The 15,098-nt window shown below is 43.2% G+C and overlaps 1 pseudogene across 1 annotated transcript; it reads right to left on the bottom strand.

Annotated features, from left to right (window-relative positions):
• Positions 1–6,294: 6,294 nt before the first annotated feature.
• Positions 6,295–13,494, bottom strand: LOC308406700 (annotated as a pseudogene). The gene is made up of 6 exons: positions 13,439–13,494; positions 13,073–13,229; positions 11,074–11,181; positions 10,911–10,953; positions 10,279–10,791; positions 6,295–6,823 (listed from the first exon to the last, which is right to left on the bottom strand). The product of its transcript is annotated as an uncharacterized misc_RNA (transcript).
• Between the last annotated feature and the right edge of the window lie 1,604 nt (positions 13,495–15,098).

Genomic DNA, 15,098 nt, shown 5'->3' with positions numbered 1-15,098 from the left:
TCTCTGCTGCTCCTGACTTCCCCATGCACTACCACAGTTCCCCTCTTACCACACTATCATATTCTTTATCTAGATTCACAAAGACACAGTACAATTCATTCTGACATGAGTCAGAATGAGTAGGTACTTCTCTATCAACACCTTCAAATCAAACAACACATCCATTGTGCTCTATTGCTGTCATATTGCTGCTCTCTGATTGTGACACTATCATATAGAGATGGACATGCAACCTAATTAAACATTATATAATACTGTAAGGCATTGCTGTAGCAATGCCATGGCAAGAGCAACCATAAAGAGAACAGAAACCACAATGAGCCCATTCATTCATAAGTCATTCATAAGTCCCTGTTAATTCTCCTACCTACCTTACAAACTCCATTGGTAAATAGTGTTTATCATTATGTTTAAACAAACTTAACGACTGATGCCAGTCATTGAAAATAAAGAGGACTTATCCGTCTGCAAGTGAAAAAAAGAGGAAAAAATTGGAAGATGAGAAAAAAAAGCAAGACGGTGGTGAGTGGAGTAGACAGTAATGATAAAAGTATAACTAAAGTATAACTAAATGCTGCCATAACATAACTTTCACCAGAATTGTTGGGTCTGCGCTTCACAGGTCCCGCTGGTTTAGAGACTTATTCCCGTTAACGAAGCAAGACGAACAGCTCAACCGGTTTTTTACATGCTAGCATGGGAAGGATCTCAGAGCAGCCCTTCTGTCCTCGGTCTCAGACCTCTTCGAAGAACCACCTTCCCCTGCAGCCTTTTATTTTGTGACACACAGTTTACACAAACACCCATTGTAACCCCCCCTATGGTGTATCATAAACCCTAAGGCACTGAGTGTGTATGTGTTTGTAAGTGAGTGTGTATGTGTATTCATGTGCACGTGAGTGTGTGTGTGTTTGTGTTTGGGGGTGCGTTTGTGTGACCTCCTGCTCACCAAAATGGTCATAAAGGCAGGAAGTTTACTAAACAAGAAAACAGAACCCTCACATAGGATGTGCCTATCCGGTTGTTCAGTCTGACGTCACTAGCCGTGTCTGGGTCTAAACTCCACTGCAGGTCCATATATCAAACGATCACTATGGCATTACTGAGAGTTGAAAAACTGTCTAAAGTCTTTCATCTTTAATAAAATGATCAGCGTTCTGCTCTACCAGGTGTAACAATTAAGTTTAACATCCAGGCATCCATGAAAACGGAATTTATGACATTTAACGGCGTTAGAAGTTAGCAGGGAGTTAGCTTGCTAGCTTCTATCTAAATACAATATAGCATGTCCTGACTGCGGGGTTTTGGAAACAAATTAAAACGTACAGCTCTGTTATCACTTCCAGCATAAATGAAGACAGAAAACTAAAAAGCAGTGACGTTTGTAGGGTTACTGAAGTTGGGCTAGCTGGTATATAATGATGTGCTACGTGACCGCTAGCGACACAGCTATGCGCTATTATGAACAAGTTAGCTTGTTCATAATATAAACAAGCTAACTTTTTTTCCACTCGATAAAAGTTAACGTGAGTGTTCTCGGTAGTCAGGAACAAATGTAATCGCATGGCAGGATGCTGTAAAAGGACCAAACTTCAGCCGGGAGAACAACTGAGATAATCCATCCACAATATGAGGTTAGTCATTCATATACTGCTGCATGGGCTGGGCTGTAGTTACATCCTAAGGTTTTAAAAACTGAGCTTAAATAAATGATTAGCGGTAATAAAAGCCGAGGGAGGTCAACAGTGATCACTGACTGTTTTAGGAGCTTTTTGAGATTAAATAGAAGAAAATACATAACATTAAACATGTTAACAACACAAAAGCCATATTAAACGCAGACTACTTTAGGCCAGGAAGTAGGATTCGTCGTGTCATCACTGAACAACCAGATAATAAAACACAACACTACATTTAACAATTTGACTCCAACAAGCATCACATTATTTTTTGTTTACTTTGACATTTACCATTAGTTAGCAGAGCTGCCTCGTACATTCATGTCTTCTGGCTGTGATGTGATGAAATTGAGTGATGGGGCTTGGAATCAGAGTTAGGACAGTTTATGGAAGCTGTTACATTGCTTCAATAAAACAAAAACTAAAGTGTAAACGCTGCATAGTGAACGCTGTGCCCGAGAAGAACATTCAGAAGTTGAATTTGAAGAATTGTAAATCTGTAATGTGAAATTGTTGTTAATATGTTACTGTTATAAGCAGTGTTGGTCAAGTTACTTGAAAATAGTAGTTACTAATTACTGATTACTTCTTCAAGAAAGTAATCCTGTTACTTTACTGACTACTTATTTTTTTTAAAGTAATTAGTTACTTTATTACTTAGTTACTTTAAAAAACAATATACAATATACAACCTGATTACGTTATAAAGAAATAGACCTTTCAGTCCATTTCTACTTTTTCTGCACAATCCATCATATAAAATTGAATCAAATGAAAAAGTCTTTTTTTTAAATTGTTTTATGAGCTTTAATCTTTTAACTTAATGCACATTGTGTCAAGCAAAAATGAAATCATATGCAACTGTCTTTGACTTGAAGAAATTATTTTACATTTAAACCTATTTTCTGCATATTCCAGAATATAAAATAAAATTATTTTTTTCTGTTTACACGCACTCTTTCAAATAGATGCAAGTAAAACACAGCAATAAATAAATAAAATCAAAGATTCAGCAGCACTAAGTCCTGTTGCTCTTTAATCTATTTTCACCTGTTTAGCAGGAGTGGGGCAGGTGGAGGTTTGTCCGGTGCCGCAGCCCTTATGTCAGTGGGGGGATCCGGGGGTTTCTGTGAATTTCACATTCCCATGGCAGCGTGCTCGGTGCTTGCTCAGATTTAAAGTTTAATTTTTCTCTGTAGAAAGAAGTTTTCTTCCCATGCAAAGTATACAACGGACCCAAATGTTTTTGTCACTTTTTACAAAATCAAACTCAAAGTAATGTCACTACTTCTAAACTTTAAACACTACATGGTCGTACTCTCTCCCGCACTCCATATTATCCATTGTTGATGTGCACACGTCTGTTGCTACAACACATGTTGCATGCTCATACATTATTGTCATGAGACACTGTCACAAACAAAATCATGGTTTAGTGACGCAGTAACACAGCTTGAACTCTCTCAGACAAGTATTCTGATCACTTCTTCTGATACCTTATTATTCTAACAGAGCCTGTAGTTTGACCTTTCAGCTATCAGGTCCTATATTATGGAACCAGCCACCAGTTGGGATTCCTTTTATACCGTGTGTTTATTTTCCTTTCTCTTCTTGCTCCCTTTCTATCTCCTCACCCCCAACCAGTCACAGTGGATGGCTGCGTCTCCCTTGAGCCTGGTTCTGCTGAAGGTTTCTTCCTGTTAAAAGGGAGATTTTCCTCCCATCGTCAAGTGCTTGCTCTTAGAGGGTCGTCTGATTGTTGGGGTTTCTTTCTAATATTGTATGGTCACCTTGAGGTTTTTGATATAAATAAACATGTTCTTCTCATAACTATACACTCATTATTATGTATTTAGATATTCTAATAGACTGAAGTTACCTATTTATGACCATTCAAAATTTGAATATTTGTATTTTCAGCATTTCTTTCTCATTATAGCTTTTGCCTCCTCCACCACCACTGCTCTCTCTTTCCTCATTCTCATCTCATCTTCTAGCTCCTCACCTCAAGGCTCATATTATGAACTCAATTCAGGGCTCTAACACACAAAAACATGGACATATATGCTTATTTATTCACAATACTTTCATACTAATTGTCATCAGATTAGACATGACACCCTTTCCTCTCTGGGCAGCTGACAACAAGCTAGATAATAGTGATGTGTCGGTCACGAACGAAACGGCTCTTAGTGCCGGATCTTTGAAGTGAACGACGCGAGCTGGCTCCTTGTTGGGAGCCGTGGTTTTTTTTTTTCTTTCTCTCACCCTCTCTCTCGCACTCTTTTTCCGCTTCATTCCGCACGCAAGCCTTGTGCTTTGTACTGAGAAGAGGGGGGGAGGGGCGGTAGTTACACTAGCAGTAGCACAGGAACAGAGACGGAGGGAAAGAGGGAGAAAGAAAGCCAGGGACAACAACGTCACATTAGAAAGGTATAGTAATCATCCACAACTATTTTCAGTTGCAGATGATAAAGGATTCAGAAAGTTTATTCATGCAGGCCCATATGACAGAGAATGTGCATCTTCTTTTTGTTTTCATATTTTTTCATATTTATATTTAATTGTGTTGTGGTTTGCAGTGTTTTGTGTTGTTCCACTTTAAATTTGTTTAAAAGGAAAAAGCTGAAAATGTAAATAGTTAAAAGTTGAAATGTGAATAGTTGGTTTTTGTATTATATGATTTATTTATTACATTTTATGTGGAGTGAATAAATAAAAGTATATTTACGGTGGCCCCTAGAGACAAAGTGTAACACACCCAAAGAAAGATTCTAGGTCTGACCAACTGTCTCAGTCGTGGGCAAAAAGATGACAGTCAATAAAATTCTAAAAGATAATTTATTGAAAAAAAATCAAGAGATAAAAGATAAAACAGTCCAGTGTCCCATTTATGAATCAAATAAAAACACACAGTCCCAAGGCCTATGCCACACTGCCAGTTGCACTCCACGTGTTGCCTTTAACAGGGTTAGAAGTTGTCCTCTGAGACCCACCACCCAGCAAGCACATAGCCAGTGGTCACTCCAGCCTCTGCAACTCTGCTGCCTTTAGGCTGTGGCATATACACTCAACAAAAATATAAACGCAACACCTTTGTTACTGCTCCCATTCCCCATGGGATGGACGTAGAGACCTAAAATTCATTCCAGATACACAATATAACCATCCCTCCCAAACAGTGGTCACAAATCAGTCCAAATGTGTGGTAGTGGGCACATCTGCTATATTGAGATAATCCATCCCACCTTACAGGTGTGCCACATCAGGATGCTGATCTGACATCATGAGTAGTGCACAGGTGTACCTCAGACTGCCCACAACAAAAGGCCACCCTGGAATGTGCAGTTTTCTGCGCTATTGGGGGTCTGGGGACCCAGAACCGGTCAGTATCTGGTGTGACCACCATTTGCCTCATGCAGTGCAACACATCGTCGCATGGAGTCTATCAGATTGTCAATTGTGGCCTGTGGAATGTTGGTTCACTCCACTTCAATGGCTGTGCGAGGTTGTTGGATATTCGTGGGAACTGGTGCACGCTGTCGTATACGCCGGTCAAGCACATCCCGAACATGCTCAATGGGTGACATGTCCGGTGAGTATGCTGGCCATGCAAGAACTGGGACATTCTCAGCTGCCATCTGCCCTGAACAATGTGAACCATGATTCATCCGTGAAGCGCACACCTCTCCAACGTGCCAGACGCCATCGAATGTGAGCATTTGCCCACACAAGTCTGTTACAGCGACGAGCTGGAGTCAGGTCAAGACCCCGATGAGGACGACGGGCATGCAGTTGAGCGTCCCTGAGACGGTTTCTGACAGTTTGTGCAGAAATTGTTTGGTTGTGCAAACCAATTGTTCCAGCAGCTGTCTGGGTGGCTGGTCTCAGACGATCTTGGAGGTGAACCTGCTGGATGTGGAGGTCCTGGGCTGGTGTGGTTACACGAGGTCTGCGGTTGTGAGGCCGGTTGGATGTGCTGCCATATTCTCTGAAATGCCTGTGGAGACGGCTTATGGTTGAGAAATGAACATTCAATGCACAGGCGACAGATCTGGTTGACATTCCTGCTGTCAGCATGCCAATTGCACGCTCCCTCATTGCTTGTGGCATCTGTGGCATTTTGCTGTGAGACAAAACTGCACATTCCAGGGTGGCCTTTTGTTGTGGGCAGTCTGAGGTACACCTGTGCACTACTCATGATGTCAGATCAGCATCCTGATGTGGCACACCTGTGAGGTGGGATGGATTATCTCAATATAGCAGATGTGCCCACTACCACACATTTGGACTGATTTGTGACCACTCCCAACCCAGTGCAACTTCACACAATAATATGGAGCTGAATTAACACAGGCACATTAGTCTACCATGTTACACAAAGCACGTACAAACCCCGAAGCATGTACAAACTCCAAAACACGTAAAAACTCCAAAACACGTTCCTTCCTTTCTTAAAGATGATAGTAGCTCCATTCGCAGTGGCTGCTCTCACAGAGAAGATATTCTGTGGAAATGAGGGAATGTATAGAGCGTCTTTCAGTGTTGTTTTACACTGTCTCCCTCTGCTTTCAATCAAGCACACCTCTGCATCTCCTCCGCCTTCAGCCACTCCTTACCTGGTGCCATCAGCTAATTCCACACAGTGTGTTCCCGGCTGGAAGTCGTCATTAAATTTCTTGAACGCTGTTTTATCATTCAGGATGTGTGATGTTGCACCAGTATCCACCATCAGGCCTTTGGTCCTGATGTCCTGTCGCTGTTTAGGTTCAGCGTAGTCATCGCTCATCCGGAAGACATAGGTGTCGTCGCTCTCTGCGTTGCCGCCCTCCTCCGAGGCTGTGCGTGCTTCATCATTCCGTTGTCGTCTCCTGCAAGTTGACTCTCGATGGGTGTTGCTTCTACAGTGACTGCACCACTGTTTGTAGCGGCATGCTCCGGCCTCGTGTCCCCGCTGGCCACACTTAAAACAGACTATGTCTGACATGTCTCGCCTGTGGTCACTAGCAGCTGCTGCAGGTCTGGCGCTAGGTTGCACTCTCGCCTTCATGATGTTATCCTCTTGTTCCACTAAGCGCATTTTCTCAGTGTCCTCATAACTGCGGAGTTTTGTTTTAAATTCCGCAAACTTGATTTCTGATTCACTTTGCGTTATATGAACACAAAAAGGTTTAAATGCTTCTGACCTTTTAACACCATTGTTACAAGCAGACCATCACAAAGTGTCTCTCCAGCATTTCTCAGGGCTGTAATAAATGTCTCTGCGTGTATGATGTACTCTGTGATGCCCTCACTGCTTGCTTTCTTCAGAGAAGTCAGTTCAGTATAAAGGCTGATAATTCTTGGTTTACCTTTTCCCGCATAATAGTCTCTTAATATTTTCAGTGCCTCACGTCCATCGTCGGCAGCTTCTCTCATCACGAGCGACAAACTCTTATAATCCAGGAACTGTATTAACTCTGCATAGGCCTGGGCATTCTTATCTTCATCGTCCTCATCTTTGTCATCTCTTTTCAATATTGTGTCTTTTAGACCTTGTAATCTAAGATGTCCCAAAATTTTTGTCTCCCACAGTTCATAATTCTTCAAAAACCAACCTTGCCCATTGGCCACTGGTTCACCGGCACGCTTACTCATGGTGCTAACTTAGCATGCTAGTCCTCACTGAACACGCTGTACTTTGCGACTTTTCTGGTGGTAAACTTTCCCCTGGCATAGCTTCAATATTTTCCTGGGCCCATAACCTGTTAGCAGAGACGGGTCTTCCAGCAGAATCTGCGTGAATATTGAAGATACTTATTATCTAGACGGAGGAATAATCACATGTGGGGCATCGGCTTTTACCGGAACATTCACACCAAAGTGACTTTGTTTATTGAACTCTTGCGTATACTCCGCAGCATAACAGGAAGCATCCTTTCAACAGTAGGGCAACTTTTAGACCATCTAAATCTTATGATTTAATAAAGAAATTTGCAGACTTGCACAGAGATTGTAAAATTATGATGACTGATTTGGAGATGAAGACAACAGACGACGAGGACGGGGAGGAACAGGGGTTTAAATGCACCAAGGAGACAGTCAGAGAGAACTCGAGACAACTGGAGACAATTAAGGATGCAGGGACTGACAGAGACAGGGAAGAAGTCTCATCATGACGAGTAAAGTTTATATTGCCTGGCTGGGCAGTTCTCTGGGTTTACAGCTTGGTTAGCCTGATCAAGTCTGTGAGCAGCAGGGTGCTGAATCCACTGGCAAATGTTGATGTACTCAAAGAGCCAATAGAGGGATACATCAGATCCAAACCATCCCTTGGTTACATTTTTGAGTTGAAAGCAGCTGAGTTGCACCTTGCGCCTGAGGATGAAAAAAATGTCAGAAAGCGGTGTGTACAAACTCCATATGTAGGATATATGGAAAAGAAATAGAAAAAACTTATAAAAGACTTGCATAAGATTTGGCTTACTTCATATAGTGAATCATATAAGGCTTATATGATTTACTCATGAAAGTGGCCACTTTCTCATTACTTTCATATATTGTTATAGTAAGTATCCAAAACATACAAGTTTCATTTATATAATTTTTCAAGGGATCTTATATCTGTTTTCACTCTTGTATGCTTTTCATACAAGTTTCACAAGACAGATACAAACTTTATAAGATTTATATATATATCTTTTCCATATGGGCATATCCCTCACTAGTTGAGAGTGAGACTGCTGGAAACATTGGAGCATTGTAGTACATGTCAGTTTTCAATATGGAGGAAACTCTAAAGCACAACAAGAGCCTTGGAGAAATAGAAAAAATTGCTAACCTCCTTGGCTTCTCCCATGAAGCGATAGATAAGATTGTCCACCAATGGCGTACTATCCATCTTAGTAAAAGGAATGAGACAAAAAACACAATGGACTTCTGGAGTGAGATTTGGAAGTACAGGGATGCAGCTGATATCAACCCATTTCAAGAACTTGCCATGGCTGATGTGTCTGTATTGTCCTTGCCACACTCAAATGCTGAAGTTGAGAGAGTATTCAGCCAGATGAGTGTGGTAAAAAGCAAACAAAAAACACCAGCTGCCTGATAATGTTTTGCAACTTTTTGGCACATCAGCTGCTTACTCATTTAAGTCAAGTGCTGAGAATCTTGACGAAAATGAGGATGACCCACTCTTTCTGTGAGCCAGCACATCCTGTGTGTGTGGAGGGATGTCTGAAAAAAACAAAACAAAACAATCAGCCTGAATTAGGACCAGATTAATTAGCATCCTTTTTTTTCACATTGACACTGCTTATTTCTACTGTCTGTTTTTGGTCCATTTAGATTGCTAATGTAGTTTGTTAACAAAATTGTGGTTAAAAATGTTCTTCTTTTACCCTTAGTCTTGTGCGGTTTAAAACTACTTAAAAAGCCCCCCCCCCCCCCCCCCAAAAAAAAAAAAAAAAAACTCCGGCAGAGTGCCTATTTCGGGTCACTTTTGCTGGTCCCAAGCCTAGATAACGGAGGAGGGTTGGAATTAAAATAAATGTAACTTGTAGTTCTAAATATATTCTAAATGCATTTAGGGTGTTTTTACTCACTTTATGTCTTTTCCACGATATTATTTCTCTCTTCTACAGCGTAGTTTACAAGCATGACCAATTATGCAAATTAGGCGATGGCGTCACTTAGCGACTTCTAGTGACTTCTAGAACAGCCTATAGTGATTTTCCTTACTGAGGAGTTGGCAACACTGCCCCAGTGCAAGATGTACATCATGTATTTGGAGCTACTACCTGCTTTTATACCTCTCGAGCACTTTTGTCCTGTTCTGGTCCAGCATGTCCTGGTCAGCACCGGTGTTACAATAGTGGTTTCTTGCATAAACATGCAGGTGGGGACATGCTCCCATCCCCTGTTAAAGCTGCTGTTGTTATGATTCAGTGTTCATTCTCTGTCTTGCCTCTTGAGAGGTCAGCTCAGCTAAAGGTTTCCTTCCAGCTATGGTGGCAATGATCAAAATTGTGAGGGCTTAATTTACAAGGGGTGTGTGCCTATAAATGGCAAGTGTAGGTGTGTTTTCTCTTTCCAGTGCCCCTTTACAAATGGACTGCAGCAGCCCTGTGAAGTCCCTGTGTCCTGTGATGTGCTGCTTCATTAACCAGATTCAGGATGTGCATTTATCTGATAGACTGTTCGTCTGCTTTGCTGACAGCCAGGTATAAAGCTTTACATAAACAGATACACTGCCACTGGATTTTGGAGGCCATTTTCCTAGCATAAAGTACCAAAGGTCTCTCCTTGCCTCAGTGTGTGAGACCACATACCACCAGGGAATGGCAGCCTTATGGGTTCCATTTAAAGGGTTTATATGAGTGATATCATTACAAACCCAGACGGTTCATACGAGAAGTTGATCCAAAAGCAGACTTTTTGATCAGGCTTTATTTACACACCAAAACAAGGATTATCTGTACACACACACACACACACACACACACACACACACACACACACACACACACACACACACACACACACACACACACACACACACACACACACACACACACACACACACACACACACAGTGGCAGGGAGGTGGTTAAGAGGTGACCACATGTCTTCCTGAATGTCAGCGAAACCAATAGGCTCTTTTTGGTGTTGAAAAAATGTGGCAGAAGAAGCAAATGATGTGGATAGAGAAGTATATACAGGGTTGGTCTGATTTAGGTGATGACCAGTGAGTGGAGAGGAGGGCTGCTGAGACTGCTCAGAAGTGAGGAGGGGGTCAAGCTGTTCCACCACTGACAGCAGTGCTTCATCAGTGTTACTGACAAAAGTGGCCTCTTTCTGGAGCTGAACGGGTGCAGCAGAGGAGACCAGTGATGCAGATGGGGAGAAATCCATACGAGAAGCTGGGAGGACTTGACAACACAGTTTCATCAACTGTTGTCTGTGTGTTCTGCAGCTGCACACACGCTGACTGCTGATGAGGCAGGTTGGTAACAGCTGGCTGTCTCTGTGACTGCTCAAACAGCTGGCGTCTCCTTCGCAACTGAATAGGAAGAAGATGACTCTGTCACACAAAGTCTCTTGGCCTGTTTAGCTTCCTGTTTAGGTTCAGATGCTGCACAAACAAACACAAACAAAAACACAGTAAGTCTTCTTTTGTTAACAGATTTCCATCTTCTTTTCATCACATTTTCCATTTCAAAAAAGTTGTAATTCCCAGAAATCTCCTCTCACCTGTGCTCGAGGTGCGATTTTGCGTTCTCTTCCTCTTTTTGCTCTAAAAACAAAAAATATGAGAATTTTCATCAGTTGATCCAAACTCTGTGCACTGGTTGTTTCATAATTCAGTGCAGTGATGGGCACATGTATGGACTGCATGTTGGCACTTTGGACATATGTAGTTTTCTTTGGTGGACCAGTCTGGATGCTCTGTGGCGTGACGGCATCTCTCGGTTTCAGCCTGATCAAAATATTTTGCTTGTTGTTCTTTTGAGAGAGACCCCCACTGAAGACAGACAATCATGAGAACACACTGCCAGCATCGATAAATACTCAGCTACACTGTTACTACACATAACTACAGAACAGCTGGCACACACTTCAGGAAGGTGAACGCAAGCAAAGCTACTGGTCCGGACGGGATTCCCGGCCGCGTCCTCAGGTCATGCGCGGCTCAGCTGGCTGGAGTGTTCACGCACATCTTCAACCTTTCCCTCTCTCTGTCTGTAGTCCCAGCCTGCTTCAAAATGGCCACCATCGTCCCTGTACCCAAATCCTCCACCATCTCCTCATTGAACGACCGGCGACCTGTAGCCCTGACCCCCATCGTAAGCAAATGCTTCGAGAAGCTGGTCAGGGACTTCATCTGCTCTGCACTACCCGACTCACTGGACCCTCTACAGTTCGCATACCGCCACAACAGGTCCACTGATGATGCCATAGCCCTGACACTACACACTGCCCTGTCACACCTGGAGAAGAGAGACACGTATGTGAGAATGCTGTTTGTAGATTACAGCTCAGCATTCAATACCATCGTTCCCTCGAAGCTGGACAGGAAACTGCAGGATCTAGGACTGAGCAGCTCCCTCTTCAGCTGGATCCTTAGCTTCCTGTCTGACAGACGCCAAGTGGTCAGACTGGGCAGCATCACCTCATCCCCCATCACACTGAACACTGGTGCTCCACAGGGGTGTGTACTGAGCCCTCTCCTGTACTCACTCTACACCTACGACTGCACAGCCACTAACAACTCCAACATCATTGTGAAGTTTGTGGACGACACTACAGTGGTGGGTCTTATCACCAATGGTGATGAGACGGCTTACAGGGAGGAGGTCAGCGCCCTGACCCACTGGTGTCAAGACAACCATCTCACCCTCAACGTCGCAAAGACAAAGGAGTTGATAGTGGACTTCCAGAGGTGCAGAGAAGTACACACCCCCATCACCATCAACGGCGCTGCTGTGGAGAGAGTGAGCAGCTTCCGGTTCCTTGGTGTACATCTGGCTGAGGATCTTACGTGGTCAGTACACACAAACAAAACAGTGAAGAAGGCGCAGCAGCGCCTCTTCTTTCTCAGGAGACTGAAAAGATTCGGCATGAGCCCCCGCATCCTCAGGACCTTCTATCACTGTGCCATTGAGAGCATCCTCACTGGATGCATCACCACCTGGTATGGCAACAGCACCGCCTACAACTGCAAAGCTCTCCAGCGAGTAGTGCGGTGCTCTGAACGGATAATTGGAGGTGAGCTTCCCTCCCTCCAAGACATCTACAGGAAGCGGTGCCTGAGGAAAGCGGGGAGGATCATCAAGGACTCCAGTCACCCCAGCCATAAACTGTTCAGACTACTTCCATCAGGAAGGAGGTTCTGCAGCATCCGGTCCCGTACCAGCAGACTGAGAGACAGCTTCTTCCATCAGGCCATCAGACTGCTGAACACGTCATAGACACCTCAGCTTCACTACTGGAACTTTAACATTATGCACTCCATACTGTACAGTAATGCCACTGTTTTGCACATGTCTCAACTCTATTGACTCTATTTAATTTGTAAAATATGTGTATACACACACACACACACACACACACACACGTAGAAAAATATTTAGTATACACATCCAGAAATGCATATACTATTATATATTGTACATATATTTATTAGTTTCAGATGTAGCCATTCTTGTATTTTGCTTGTTTACATTATTGTATTTTGCACAACTCTGTTGCTTCTGAAGCTCGCACACAAGAATTTCACTCACATGTGCTGTACCAATGTACCTGCACATGTGATGTGACAATAAAAGTGATTTGATTTGATTTGATTTGACATGCACAAATATGAGCATAAAACATTAACAGATGCATAAATATATGCAGAGTTACACACTTACCCTCTCTCCCACAACTGCATTTATGGCTGCACTGCCAGTTATGTTCAGTTCCGCCGTCACCTTTGGCCTCTGCTCCTTCAGGTAAAGCATGAAGGCGTTTGGTGGTTTCTTTATATACAGCCGTTTCTCATCCTGTTGGGCTTCACATTTCCTTTTTCTACAGGAATAAAACACAGAGTCAGAGCACATGCTAGCTTTATGTACAGCTGTGAGCAAACTAGTTTAAAAACATGAGTAAAGCTGTGAAGCTGAATGTAAGGAGGCACCATTAAAGGAAGCTGATTACAATAATTCGCACAAACATCTGCAGATCAAAGACAGACAGATACCTGCAGATCACTGACACAAAGCACCACAGAAACTTACTTTGGAGTGGAGGTGTTGGGGAGCAGGAGGGACAAAATCCCAGACTGGAACACCATGCCTACACAGATGCAGAGACGGATACGAGATAACAGAGTTTATGAAGATACAGACGTTCAGCAGCTGTTCACTGGTGTGTTCAGTGGAAGAAGTGATCAGTAGGAGGAGAAGACGTGCATAAAACTACATTCATACATAGCTGGACTTTGATCTCCTGCGTTATTCTTTGGAATTATGTTTCACTGGCAGTGACTAAGTCTACTGTTCAGCATTTTAGAGTCAACTTCCAGGCTGGACTACTGCAATTCATTATTATCAGGATGTCCAAAAAACTCACTGAAAAGCCTTCAGCTAATCCAAAATGCTGCAGCAAGAGTCCTGACAGGGACTAGAAAGAGAGAGCATATTTCTCCTGTTTTGGCTTCCCTTCATTGGCTTCCTGTTAAATCCAGAATTGAATTCAAAATCCTGCTCCTCACAGACAAGGTCTTAAATAATCAGGCCCCATCTTATCTTAATGACCTTGTAGTACCATATCACCCTATTAGAGCACTTCGCTCTCGCTCTGCAGGCCTACTTGTTGTTCCTAGAGTATTTAAATGTAGGATGGGAGGGAGAGCCTTCAGTTTTCAGGCCCCTCTTCTGTGGAACCAACTTCCAGTATGGATTTGGGAGACAGACACTATCTCTACTTTTAAGATTAGGCTTAAAACTTTCCTTTTTGCTAAAGCATATAGTTAGGGCTGGACCAGGTGACCCTGAATCCTCCCTTAGTTATGCTGCAATAGATGTAGGCTGCCGGGGATTCCCATGATGCACTGAGTTTTTCCTTTCCAGTCACCTTTCTCGCTCACTATGTATTAATAGACCTCTCTGCATCGAATCATATCTGTTATTAACCTCTGTCTCTCTTCCACAGCATGTCTTTTATCCTGTCTTCCTTCTCTCACCCCAACCGGTCGCAGCAGATGGCCGCCCCTCCCTGAGCCTGGTTCTGCCAGAGGTTTCTTGCTGTTAAAAGGGAGTTTTTTCTTCCCACTGTCGCCAAAGTGCTTGCTCATAGGGGGTCATATGATTGTTGGGTTTTTCTCTGTATCTATGAAGCACCTTGAGGCGACTTTTGTTGTGATTTGGCGCTATATAAATAAAATTGAATTGAAATAAAACTTTTTCTTTCATGTGGACTGAAGGATGCAACAGTTTTAAGCATCTTTATCAATAAAACTCTAATGAGACCTGTCACTACCTCTGGGTGTCTCAGCTGTCCCTGGCTATCTGTCCCTGGCTGACTGTAGAGGTGAGCTGGCGCTGAGACCATGAGTGGAACCAGCTGCTGAGTCACAGGAGGAGCTGGTTCTGGGGGAATGAGGCTAACAGATTCTCCAGTCTGAGGATCTGATGCTGGCTGGGGGGGGGGGGGGGGGGCAGGTCCCAGTGGGGAAAGGAGAGGCAGAGGGTTGGATGTTTGCCCCAGAATGCCAACTGCCGCATCTTCAGGAGTGGAAGGCGCTTCTTTTGACTGCATTGTTTCCAAAAGATAATTGTTTTCTTCCCTGATCCATTTTAGAGACAGACGGGTTGAGGTGGTTGCTCAGAAGAATGGAAAACTGTGTCTGTCTAAGATCCTGTGGCACAAACAATTATAAAAGGTTTTGCTCTCTTT

This window comes from Rhamphochromis sp. 'chilingali' (genome assembly GCF_963969265.1).
Source record: "Rhamphochromis sp. 'chilingali' genome assembly, chromosome: 12".
Taxonomy (NCBI): Eukaryota; Metazoa; Chordata; class Actinopteri; order Cichliformes; family Cichlidae; genus Rhamphochromis; species Rhamphochromis sp. 'chilingali'.
Note: the sequence above shows the minus strand (reverse complement) of the source record. Positions and strands in the feature narration are given on the sequence as shown.